This window comes from Ranitomeya variabilis, chromosome 8, assembly GCF_051348905.1.
Source record: "Ranitomeya variabilis isolate aRanVar5 chromosome 8, aRanVar5.hap1, whole genome shotgun sequence".
Classification (NCBI taxonomy): domain Eukaryota; kingdom Metazoa; phylum Chordata; class Amphibia; order Anura; family Dendrobatidae; genus Ranitomeya; species Ranitomeya variabilis.
This window is the reverse complement of record NC_135239.1, coordinates 218,607,208-218,619,482: the sequence shown is the minus strand read 5'-3', so window position 1 is coordinate 218,619,482 and position 12,275 is coordinate 218,607,208. Positions and strand designations below refer to the sequence as shown.

At 46.4% G+C, this 12,275-nt stretch overlaps 1 protein-coding gene across 3 annotated transcripts in view; it reads left to right on the top strand.

The window, feature by feature from the left end:
* Positions 1–12,275, top strand: part of RNF123 (ring finger protein 123) — a 107,288-nt gene that overhangs the window by 5,556 nt on the left and 89,457 nt on the right. The window lies entirely within an intron of this gene.

Genomic DNA, 12,275 nt, shown 5'->3' with positions numbered 1-12,275 from the left:
ACTGCCCCGCCGCTCCCCTCCTCCTGGTCACTGCCCCGCAGCTCCCCTCCTCCTGGTTACTGCCCCGCAACTTCCCTCCTCCTGGTTACTGCCCCGCAACTTCCCTCCTCCTGGTCACTGCCCCGCTGCTCCCCTCCTCCTGGTCACTGCCCCACTGCTCCCCTCCTCCTCTTACTGCCCCGCAGCTCCCCTCCTCCTGGTTACTGCCCTGCCGCTCCCCTCCTCCTGGTTACTGCCCCGCAGCTCCCCTCCTCCTGGTCACTGCCCCGCAGCTTCCCTCCTCCTCTTACTGCCCTGCAGCTCCCCTCCTCCTAGTTACTGCCCCGCGGCTCCCCTCCTCCTCTTACTGCCCCGCAGCTCCCCTCCTCCTGGTTACTGCCCCGCAGCTCCCCTCCTCCTGCTTACTGCCCCGCAACTTCCCTCCTCCTGGTTACTGCCCCGCAGCTTCCCTCCTCCTCTTACTGCCATGCGGCTCCCCTCCTCCTGGTCACTGCCCCGCTGCTCCCCTCCTCCTGGTCACTGCCCCGCTGCTCCCCTCCTCCTGGTTACTGCCCCGCGGCTCCCCTCCTCCTCTTACTGCCCCGGAGCTCCCCTCCTCCTGGTGACTGCCCCGCCGCTCCCCTCCTCCTGGTTACTGCCCCGCAGCTTCCCTCCTCCTCTTACTGCCCTGCAGCTCCCTCCTCCTGGTTACTGCCCCGCTGTTCCCTCCTCCTCTTACTGCTCCGTGGCTCCCCTCCTCCTCTTACTGCCCTGCAGCTCCCCTCCTCCTGGTTACTGCCCCGCGGCTCCCCTCCTCCTCTTACTGCCCCGGAGCTCCCCTCCTCCTGGTGACTGCCCCGCCGCTCCCCTCCTCCTGGTTACTGCCCCGCCGCTTCCCTCCTCCTCTTACTGCCCTGCAGCTCCCTCCTCCTGGTTACTGCCCCGCTGTTCCCTCCTCCTCTTACTGCTCCGTGGCTCCCCTCCTCCTCTTACTGCCCCGCAGCTCCCCTCCTCCTGGTTACTGCCCCGCGGCTCCCCTTCTCCTCTTACTGCCCCGGAGCTCCCCTCCTCCTGGTGACTGCCCCGCCGCTCCCCTCCTCCTGGTTACTGCCCCGCAGCTTCCCTCCTCCTCTTATTGCCCTGCAGCTCCCTCCTCCTGGTTACTGCCCCGCTGTTCCCTCCTCCTCTTACTGCTCCGTGGCTCCCCTCCTCCTCTTACTGCCCCGCAGCTCCCCTCCTCCTGGTGACTGCCCCGCCGCTCCCTCCTCCTGGTTACTGCCCCGCGGCTCCCCTCCTCCTCTTACTGCCCCGTGGCTCCCCTCCTCCTGGTTACTGCCCCGCAGCTTCCCTCCTCCTTGTTATTGCCCACTCCTCCTGGTTACTGCCCCGCTGCTCCTTTCCTCCTTGTTATTGCCCACTCCTCCTGGTTACTGCCCCGCTGCTCCTTTCCTCCTTGTTATTGCCCACTCCTCCTGGTTACTGCCCCGCTGCTCCTTTCCTCCTTGTTATTGCCCACTCCTCCTGGTTACTGCCTCGCTGCTCCTTTCCTCCTTGTTATTGCCCACTCCTCCTGGTTATTTCCCCTGTGAAGAACAAGAGCCGAGAGATACAGATACCCCCCTGCCGTCACCAATCTGACGGAGCTTACACAGTCACAGCTCTCTGGCGCCCCCTTACCCTCAGGTCACTCAGGGAACTGCACCTAGGATAAGTAGTCGCCGGAGAGGCTGCCCTGTCACGTGCTGGTTATCGGGGCACTCTGCAGTGAGGGCGGTATATATATATATATATATATATATATATATATATATATATATATATATATATATATATATATAAATATATATATCTATATCACCAGTCTCAGGCCGGGAATCTATATATATAATCGTCTAAGGTCCACTTCCGTCTGTTTCTCTGTCACGGAAATCCTGCGTCGCTGATTGGTTGCGGCTGGTCGGCCGAATCCTGTGTATTCATTGCATTATTCTGAAACCTTCATAAATAAACTACATCCATATTCTAGAATACCCGATGCGTTAGAATCCGTCCACCATCTAGTGTATAATAACACCAGAACAATGTGCTGCCACCAGTTCCTCGTTAGATACAAGCCCGATCCATTACCAAGCTTCGGATCGGATTCGAGATAAAAGAGCGGCCCAAAATTAATTGATATTTTAATGGCCGAAAGGCGCACTAGATACTGCACATATATACGTGGTAATATACAGATAATGCAGCCAGAAGTACACATAAAGGGAGGGTACAGGTTGGCATAGCAGTTAGCTGTATGTGCCACGTTACTGTTCTTATCACTTGTGGATGGTTCTGGAGAGCCAGTCTCGATAGATCGGTGTGAAGGAAGCCCAGTTCCTCCCACGTCACCAATCCGTGACGTCACTACACAGGCACAGCTCTCCGGCGCCCCCTTTGTCTCTCAGGTCAGTAAGGGAACTGCACCTAGAGCAAATGACCGCCGGGGAGACTGCCCTGTTACCCACGCTGGGTATTCTAAGATTCGCAATCAGAGTAAAAGGATCAGCCCAAAATGTATGATTTAATTGCCTTAAGGGAGCACTAGGTAATTACAAGAAATATACAATCACAATATACAAAGAATTACAGTCAGAGTAAAATATAACAATCATAATACAAGGCTTAAAGGTATACAGCTGGAGGTCAGTTTACCAGGTTGTAGGTCGCTTGTGGAAGCCGGGGGGCTCAGCGTTCCGCAGGTCCAAGACTTAGTTGCCGGGCAGCCCCCAGAAAGCATGTGCTTCCTCCCCTCTGGCTGGCATATGCCCTGTTCCTTAGTTCCTTAGTTAGTCATCTTCCTCTGTTCTGGCCCACTCTCCAAGTGTCCCAGCTCTTAATCCCTCCCCTGTAGCTGGGTGGGCTTAGCAATCTCCACCCCGCTGCCTCCCTGCAAGATTTATTCCAATATCTAATAAATGGGATAACTTTTCTTAGGATGATCGGATCAGTACACGGGCAGTACCAGCGCATGTGGTTTGTTCTGCCGGTCATACAGGGATCAAACCTGGACCCATTCGGTCGCTGTGGGAGGCTGATCTCTATATCTCGGGTTTCAGAACTCCCACGGGCCCGGGAGTTGCACTGTCAGATGCGCAATTTCTTGAGGGGGATATTTTTTATGAGCCGGTACCTCGGATGATGCGTCCATAATTCACGATTCCATGTTGGAGACGGTTCGACTGGACGGCCATAATAGATGTGTATCCTGTGGCCACTTGACATGCGTGCTTTAACCCCTTCCCGACATTTGACGTACTATCCCGTCGAGGTGGGGTGGGCCCCCATGACCGCCGACGGGATAGTACGTCATACGCGATCGGCCGCGCTCACGGGGGGGGGCGGCCGATCGCGGCCGGGTGTCGGCTGCATATCGCAGCTGACATCCGGCACTACGTGCCAGGAGCGGTCACGGACCGCCCCCGGCACATTAACCCCCGGCACACCGCGATCAAACATGATCGCGGTGTACCGGCGGTACAGGGAAGCATCGCGCAGGGAGGGGGCTCCCTGCGTGCTTCCCTGAGACGATCGGTACAAGGTGAAGTACTCACCTCGTACCGAACGTCTTCTCCCTGCAGGCCCCGGATCCAAAATGGCCGAGGGGCTGTATCCGGGTCCTGCAGGGAGCACTTCCGGGTCGGAGCAGGCTGCAGATGAAAGCTGCAGCCTGCTCCGATGAAAGTATGATCACGGATCTGATAGAGTGCTGTGCACACTATCAGATCTGCGATCTGTGATGTCCCCCCCTGGGACAAAGTAAAAAAGTAAAAAAAAAAATTTCCACATGTGTAAAAAAAAAAAAAAAAATTCCTAAATAAATAATAATAAAAAAAAAATATTATTCCCATAAATACATTTCTTTATCTAAAAAAAAAAAACAAAAACAATAAAAGTACACATATTTAGTATCGCCGCGTCCGTAACGACCCAACCTATAAAACTGGCCCACTAGTTAACCCCTTCAGTAAACACCGTAAGAAAAAAAAAAAAAAAACGAGGCAAAAAACAACGCTTTATTACCATACCGCCGAACAAAAAGTGGAATAACACGCGATCAAAAAGACGGATATAAATAACCATGTTACCGCTGAAAACGTCATCTTGTCCCGCAAAAAACGAGCCGCCATACAGCATCATCAGCAAAAAAATAAAAAAGTTATAGTCCTGAGAATAAAGCGATACCAAAATAATTATTTTTTCTATAAAATAGTTTTTATCGTATAAAAGCGTCAAAACATAAAAAAATGATATAAATGAGATATCGCTGTAATCGTACTGACCCGAAGAATAAAACTGCTTTATCAATTTTACCAAGCGCAGAACGGTATAAACGCCTCCCCCAAAAGAAATTCATGAATAGCTGGTTTTTGGTTATTCTGCCTCACAAAAATCGGAATAAAAAGTGATAAAAAATGGTCACGTGTCCGAAAATGTTACCAATAAAAACGACAACTCGTCCCGCAAAAAACAAGACCTCACATGACTCTGTGGACCAAAATGTGGAAAAATTATAGGTCTCAAAATGTGGAGACGCAAAAACTTTTTTGCTATAAAAAGCGTCTTTTAGTCTGGTTTCACACTTGCGTTTTTATCTGCATGCGTTTTTTAAAAAAACCACATGTGTGAAAAAATGCATGTAAACGCGGTAAAACGCATGCGTTTTTATAGAAAAACACAAGAAAACAAGAAAAAAACAAAAAACCCTAACCCTACCCCTAACCTGAAATACGTGGCACTGAAATACGTGGCACTGAAATATACGTTTATATACGTATATACGTATATAAGTGCCACGATATTTAAGTGCCACGTATTTAAGTGCCACGTATTTCAGTGCCACGTATTTCAGTGCCACGTATTTCAGTGCCACGTATTTCAGTGCCACGTATTTCAGTGCCACGTATTTCAGTGCCACGTATTTCAGTGCCACGTATTTCAGTGCCACGTATTTACGTGCCACGTATTTACGTGCCACGTATTTTTCAGTGCCTGAAATACGTGGCACTGAAATACGTGGCACTGAAATATCGTGGCACTGAAATATCGTGGCACTGAAATACGTGGCACTTAAATACGTGGCACTTAAATACGTGGCACTTAAATACGTGGCTCTTAAATACGTGGCACTTATATACGTGGCACTTATATACGTGGCACTTATGACTGTCAGAAAATGTTCAGTAAACGGTTAGGGGTGAGGTTAGGGGTAGGGTTTCAGGTAGAATTGGGGGGTTTCCACTGTCCAGGCACATCAGGGGCTCTCCAAACGCGACATGGCGTCCAATCTCAATTCCAGCCAATTCTGCGTTGAAAAAGTAAAACAGTGCTCCTTCCCTTCCGAGCTCTCCCGTGCGTCCAAAAAGGGGTTTACCCCAACATATGGGGTATCAGCGTACTCGGGACAAATTGGACAACAACTTCTGGGGTCCAAGCTCTCTTGTTATCCTTGGGAAAATAAAAATTTGGGGGGCTAAAAATCATTTTTGTGGGAAAAAAAATATGTTTTATTTTCACGGCTCTGCGTTGTAAACTGTAGTGAAACACTTGGGGGTTCAAAGTTCTCACAACACATCTAGATAAGTTCCTTGGGAGGTCTAGTTTCCAATATGGGGTCACTTGTGGGGGGTTTGTACTATTTGGGTACATCAGGGGCTCTGCAAATGCAACGTGACGCCTGCAGACCAATCCATTTAAGTCTGCATTCCAAATGGCGCTCCTTCCCTTCCGAGCTCTGTCATGCGCCCAAACAGTGGTTCCCCCCCACATAGGGGGTATCAGCGTACTCAGGACAAATTGGACAACAACTTTTAGGGTCCAATTTATCCTGATACCCTTGTGAAAATACAAAACTGGGGGCTAAATTTCATTTTTGTGAAAAAAAAAAAAAAATTATTTTCACGGCTCTGCGTTATAAACTGTAGTGAAACACTTGGGGGTTCAAAGTTCTCACAACACATCTAGATAAGTTCCTTGGGGGGTCTAGTTTCCAATATGGGGTCACTTGTGGGGGGTTTGTACTGTTTGGGTACATCAGGGGCTCTGCAAATGCAACGTGACGCCTGCAGACCAATCCATTTAAGTCTGCATTCCAAATGGCGCTCCTTCCCTTCCGAGCTCTGTCATGCGCCCAAACAGTGGTCCCCCCCCACAAATGGGGTATCAGCGTACTCCAGACAAATTGGACAACAACTTTTGAGGTCCAATTTATCCTGATACCCTTGTGAAAATACAAAACTGGGGGCTAAAAAATCATTTTTGTGAAAAAAAAATTAATTTTTATTTTCACGGCTCTGCGTTATAAACTGTAGTGAAACACTTGGGGGTTCAAAGCTCTCAAAACACATCTAGATAAGTTCCTTAGGGGGTCTACTTTCCAAAATGGTGTCACTTGTGGGGGGTTTAATGTTTAGGCACATCAGGGGCTCTCCAAACGCAACATGGCATCCCATCTTAATTCCAGTCAATTTTGCATTGAAAAGTAAAATGGCGCTTCTTCCCTTCTGAGCTCTGCTATGCGCCCAAACAGTGGTTTACCCCCATATATGGGGTATCGTCGTACTCAGGACAAATTGCACAACAACTTTTGTGGTCTAATTTCTTCACTTACCCTTGGGGAAATAAAAAAATGGGGGTGAAAAGATCATTTTTGTGAAAAAATATGATTTTTTATTTTTACGGCTCTGCATTATAAACTTCTGTGAAGCACTTGTTGGGTCAAAGTGCTCAACACACATCTAGATAAGTTCCTTAAGGGGTCTACTTTCCAAAATGGTGTCACTCGTGGGGGGTTTCAATGTTTAGGCACATTAGGGGCTCTCCAAACGCAACATGGCGTCCCATCTCAATTCCAGTCAATTTTGCATTGAAAAGTCAAATGGCGCTCCTTCCCTTCTGAGCTCTGCCCTGCGCCCAAACAATGGTTTACACCCACATATGGGGTATCAGTGTACTCAGGACAAATTGCACAACAATTTTTGGGGTCCAATTTCTTCTCTTACCCTTGGGAAAATAAAAAATTGGGGGTGAAAAGATCATTTTTGTGAAAAAATATGATTTTTTATTTTTACGGCTCTGCATTATAAACTTCTGTGAAGCACTTGTTGGGTCAAAGTGCTCACCACACATCTACATAAGTTCCTTAGGGGGTCTACTTTCCAAAATGGTGTCACTTGTTAGGGGTTTCAATGTTTAGGCACATCAAGGGCTCTCTAAATGCAACATGGCGTCCCATCTCAATTCCAGTCAATTTTGCATTGAAAAGTCAAATGGCGCTCCTTCCCTTCCGAGCTCTGCCCTCCGCCCAAACAATGGTTTACACCCACATATGGGGTATCAGCGTACTCAGGACAAATTGCACAACAATTTTTGGGGTCCAATTTCTTCTCTCACCCTTGGGAAAATAAAAAATTGGGGGTGAAAAGATCATTTTTGTGAAAAAATATGATTTTTTATTTTTACGGCTCTGCATTATAAACTTCTGTAAAGCACTTGTTGGGTCAAAGTGCTCACCACACATCTAGATAAGTTCCTTAGGGGGTCTACTTTCCAAAATGGTGTCACTTGTTAGGGGTTTCAATGTTTAGGCACATCAGGGGCTCTCCAAATGCAACATGGCGTCCCATCTCAATTCCAGTCAATTTTGCATTGAAAAGTCAAATGGCGCTCCTTTGCTTCCAAGCTCTGCCATGCGCCCAAACTGTGGTTTACCCCCACATATGGGGTATCAGCGTACTCAGGACAAATTGTACAACAACTTTTGGGGTCTATTTTCTCCTGTTACCCTTGGTAAAATAAAACAAATTGGAGCTGAAATAAATTTTGTGTGAAAAAAAGTTAAATGTTCATTTTTATTTAAACATTCCAAAAATTCCTGTGAAACACCTGAAGGGTTAATAAACTTCTTGAAAGTGGTTTTGAGTACCTTGAGGGGTGCAGTTTTTAGAATGGTGTCACACTTGGGTATTTTCTATCATATAGACCCCTCAAAATGACTTCAAATGAGATGTGGTCCCTAAAAAAAAATGGTGTTGTAAAAATGAGAAATTGCTGGTCAACTTTTAACCCTTATAACTCCGTCACAAAAAAAAATTTTGGTTCCAAAATTGTGCTGATGTAAAGTAGACATGTGGGAAATGTTATTTATTAAGTATTTTGTGTGACATATGTCTGTGATTTAAGGGCATAAAAATTCAAAGTTGGAAAATTGCGAAATTTTCAAAATTTTCGCCAAATATTCGTTTTTTTCACAAATAAACGCAAGTTATATCGAAGAAATTTTACCACTAACATGAAGTACAATATGTCACGAGAAAACAATGTCAGAATCGCCAAGATCCGTTGAAGCGTTCCAGAGTTATAACCTCATAAAGGGACAGTGGTCAGAATTGTAAAAATTGGCCCGGTCATTAACGTGCAAACCACCCTTGGTGGTGAAGGGGTTAATTAAGCCCCTCAGGCACCTCTATGTCCCCTGCTGGTGTGGCTTCCTCACTCAGGCTTTGAAATGCCAACTGCCTGCTACACTGTGCTTAGCCCATTACCATACTAAAAGGAACTTTATTCATGAGAAAAGGTGGGGGCCAGGAGCACTCCTGTCTGCAGACCTGTGACCAGGGGACAAAATGGAGTTGTTGAGGGAGGATCTAAAGTGATCCTTCACGGTTAACTCAGTGATTTCCAAATTAATCTACAGGGCATTGCCGGCAACTGAAAATGACCAGACGGAGACATATGTCTATGTATGGGGGATCGAGCAGATCTCTGGCCCCCGTTTTATTGTGTATCGCTTTTCATAATCATAGAAATTATACTTCAACCAATCAGCATAAGAACACGCTCACAGTTCTTAACCTATAAGAATGCAGGAAAAACATAACCCATGAGAATACAGAAAAACCGGAAACTACATATATGGTTATATCTTCTTGGCATAGTATGTGTTTTTCTAACAGGTGCCTCAGTCTTGTATAGCGATACACCCCCGAATCTATTATCTGGCTTGAGTCAGAAGACTCAAGGTCTTTATACCAATTATGAACTGTAGCCTAGTTGAATAACAGGCTTGTGAACAACAAGATAAAGTTACTTCATTGCAGCTGTAACCTTTTACCTAATTAAATAACAGAATTTATTTTTAAGCAACAAGAAAATGGAGTCAAAAACACAAAATGGAGAACCTTTCTTAATTTGTCCCTTCACATTTCCCCCTAGATAAATTTTGTTAATTAATGTCCAGCATCAGAGGTACTATCCCAAGCTCTAAGCTCGAGGGGTACTGGTCTTCACATGGCTGGTGCCTTGTTACCAGCCATGGCTGTTGCGGCGTACCCATCCCCCCTGTATACTAGAATTTACGAATAACAATTATTGATAACAGTGGTGGGGATCTTTTGAAGATAGCCATGCGCTTGGCTTCAACATCTTCATCAGGTAACTTTGTGAAATCGGTGTAGAGAAGAGCAGAAGTGGCAACGCTTTTGGTTTTATCATTAGTTGTCCTAGTGCAGAATTTCCTAATACACACAGAAATACACGAAAGAACAAGTTTTAGTATTACATACACGACAAGGATAAAGGCAATGATGTGTAACAAACTTTGCAAGATTCCAGCTATCCAGCCCACAAGTCCCTCAAACCAATTTGCTGGATTAAGAATGGAGAAGGTGTCTGCCCACAACTGTCCTTATTACGGTCATTGTCTTTATCATATTGATCTCTGAGTCTTTGAATATCCTCTAACTTTAACTTCATAGTGCTATTGGGATCTATATAATAACAGCATGCGGGTCCAATAACCTGACACATACCACTCTGTACTGCTGTTAAGTAATCCAGTACTACAGTATATTGATTAGTGACTATGATAAGTTGGTTTTGGACAGCAACAGTAGTATTAAGTATATCCAATATATCCCAAATTTGATCATCTAGATAATCTGTTGCCCTAACCAATGTATCCCACATTTGTGTAATCATAGGGTAAATGAAAATAGAACTGACAATTTTATTGGCTATACCCATCTGTACTACTAATCTTTCATGATATTGTACAAACTTATTATTCAAGGATATTAGGGAATTTAGGCTGTCCCATGCGGTTACCAATATTATTATATGGCAATGCGAAAAACTAAAACATTATGTCCCCTTATTTGCCACTAGTCTGTTTGACCAGCTTGCAGTGCGATGCGTGGATCCACGTCGGCCTTCCTTCCAGCTTTACTGACATAGGAGTGATACTGAGGACTTGGTAGGGACCGTCATACAAGGGTTCTAGTCCGTGTTTTCTGACATGGCTTTTCACGACCACAAAACCACCAGACTTTAAGCTGTGACAAGTGTCGGTTTCTGCTGAATCTGGAAGGGAAGAAGAAACTAAAACATGGGTGTTAGCAAGATTTTTACTAAGCTGAATAACATATTGAACAGCACGGTCAGTTTCTTCTGACAACTACTGAGACTGGAAATTTGCAACTGGGGGCCTAGCACCAAACAGTATCTCATTTGGGGACAGGCCATGTTTTGCGTTAGGGGTAGTGCAAATGTGGTACAGTACAATGGGTGGGAGCTCTGGCCATGGAGTCGTAGTCTCCTGCATCATTTTGGTCAATTGTCCCTTCAGTGTGCCATTCAACCTCTCAACTTTCCCACTAGATTGTGGATAGTACAGAGTATGGAGGGCTACAGTGGATCCAAGCATTGTCAGAACCTCCTGATACACATGAGAAGAAAAGGCCGGGCCTTGGTCACTTTCAACAACTTCTGGAACACCATATCTGCATATAACTTCCATCACCAGTTTCTTTGTTGTGGTTCTTGCAGTCATGTTGGTAATGGGGAATGCTTCTGGCCAACTGGAGAACATGTCGACAACCACCAGACAATATTCATACCTTCCAGACTTAGGCAACGTGATGTGGTCCACCTGGGGCCTTTGGAAAGGATAGTCGGGCTTAGCAAGGTGCTTCGGGGGTGCACGTTGAAGTTGACCGGGATTGCAGGTCTGACAGATATTACATGCACGGTTGAGTGCTGTCAGGACTGGAGAAATACCTGGAGCCCAGTAGAATTTTTGTACATTTTTTTCCTCGATGTGTGGGCCCATGTGCCCACCTGGCATTAGCAGGGTACATCCGCTTAGGGAGACACACAAGTTGGTCCTTTTTCCAGAGACCATTGTCCATACGTGCTCCATCAGCCTTCTACCGCTTCACTTCTTCCTTTGGAGACATTCTCTGCATCGTCATTAAGCGGTCTCGCGGGGTCCGACAGAAAACCTCAGTCTGGCGTGGATCATCAGGTTCCTGTAGAGTCAGTGTTTCTTGTAACTGTTTACGCTGAGAGTGTGTGGTCACCATTGCTGGTATGGTCAGGTCAATAGGTAGGAGAGCAGCAGCTTTTGCTTCCATATCCGCAAAGGCGTTACCAACAGTCTGTGGACTTTTCCTAGGACCGTGCTCCTTAATTTTGATAATGGCCACCTGGGTAGGTAATTTGATTGAGTCCATGAGGGTTTTAACAGCTTCAGCATTCTTCACTGGAGTCCCGGCGGTGGTAATAAACCCTCGATTGGCCCATAGTGCTCCGAAATCATGAGCAATACCAAATTCATACTGTGAGTCCGTGTATATATTAGCCCGCCTGTCTTTGGCCAGAACACATGCAGTAGACAGAGCCTGAAGTTCTGCTTCTTGTGCTGACAGTGAGGGAGGGAGTGCAGCTCCGTGCACTACAGTGTCTTCCGTAGTAACAGCGTATCCGGTGTGGAATCTGCCAAACTCCTCAGCATATCTTAAACCGTCTTTCAGGGCATTGTAGAGAGGTTGCATTATGCGGGATGCGTCCGATATCCACTGACGACAATAAGTACATAGTCCAAGAAAACGCTGGAGTTCAGTCTCATCTTTTGGAAAAGGAAGGGAGCTGACGGCTATTTTTCTTTCTTTTGAGAGGTGTCTGGCACCCTGAAGGAGACAGTGACCCAAAAATATCAGTTGACCAAGGCAGAACCGAAGTTTCGAGGCCGAAACCCGACAGTTCAGATCTGTCAGATACTTGAGGAGGCTAACAGTGGCAGCAATGGCTTCCTGCTCTGTTGTCGTCCCTGATAAATAAATGCAAACAGAAACTGGCAATCTGGGTGTAATGGAATGCTGAAGAAGGCATTGGCAAGGTCGATGACTGTGAACCAAGCAGCATCCTGAGGTATCTGGGACAAAAGAGTATGTGGATTAGGCACCGGAGATTCCAGATCAGTA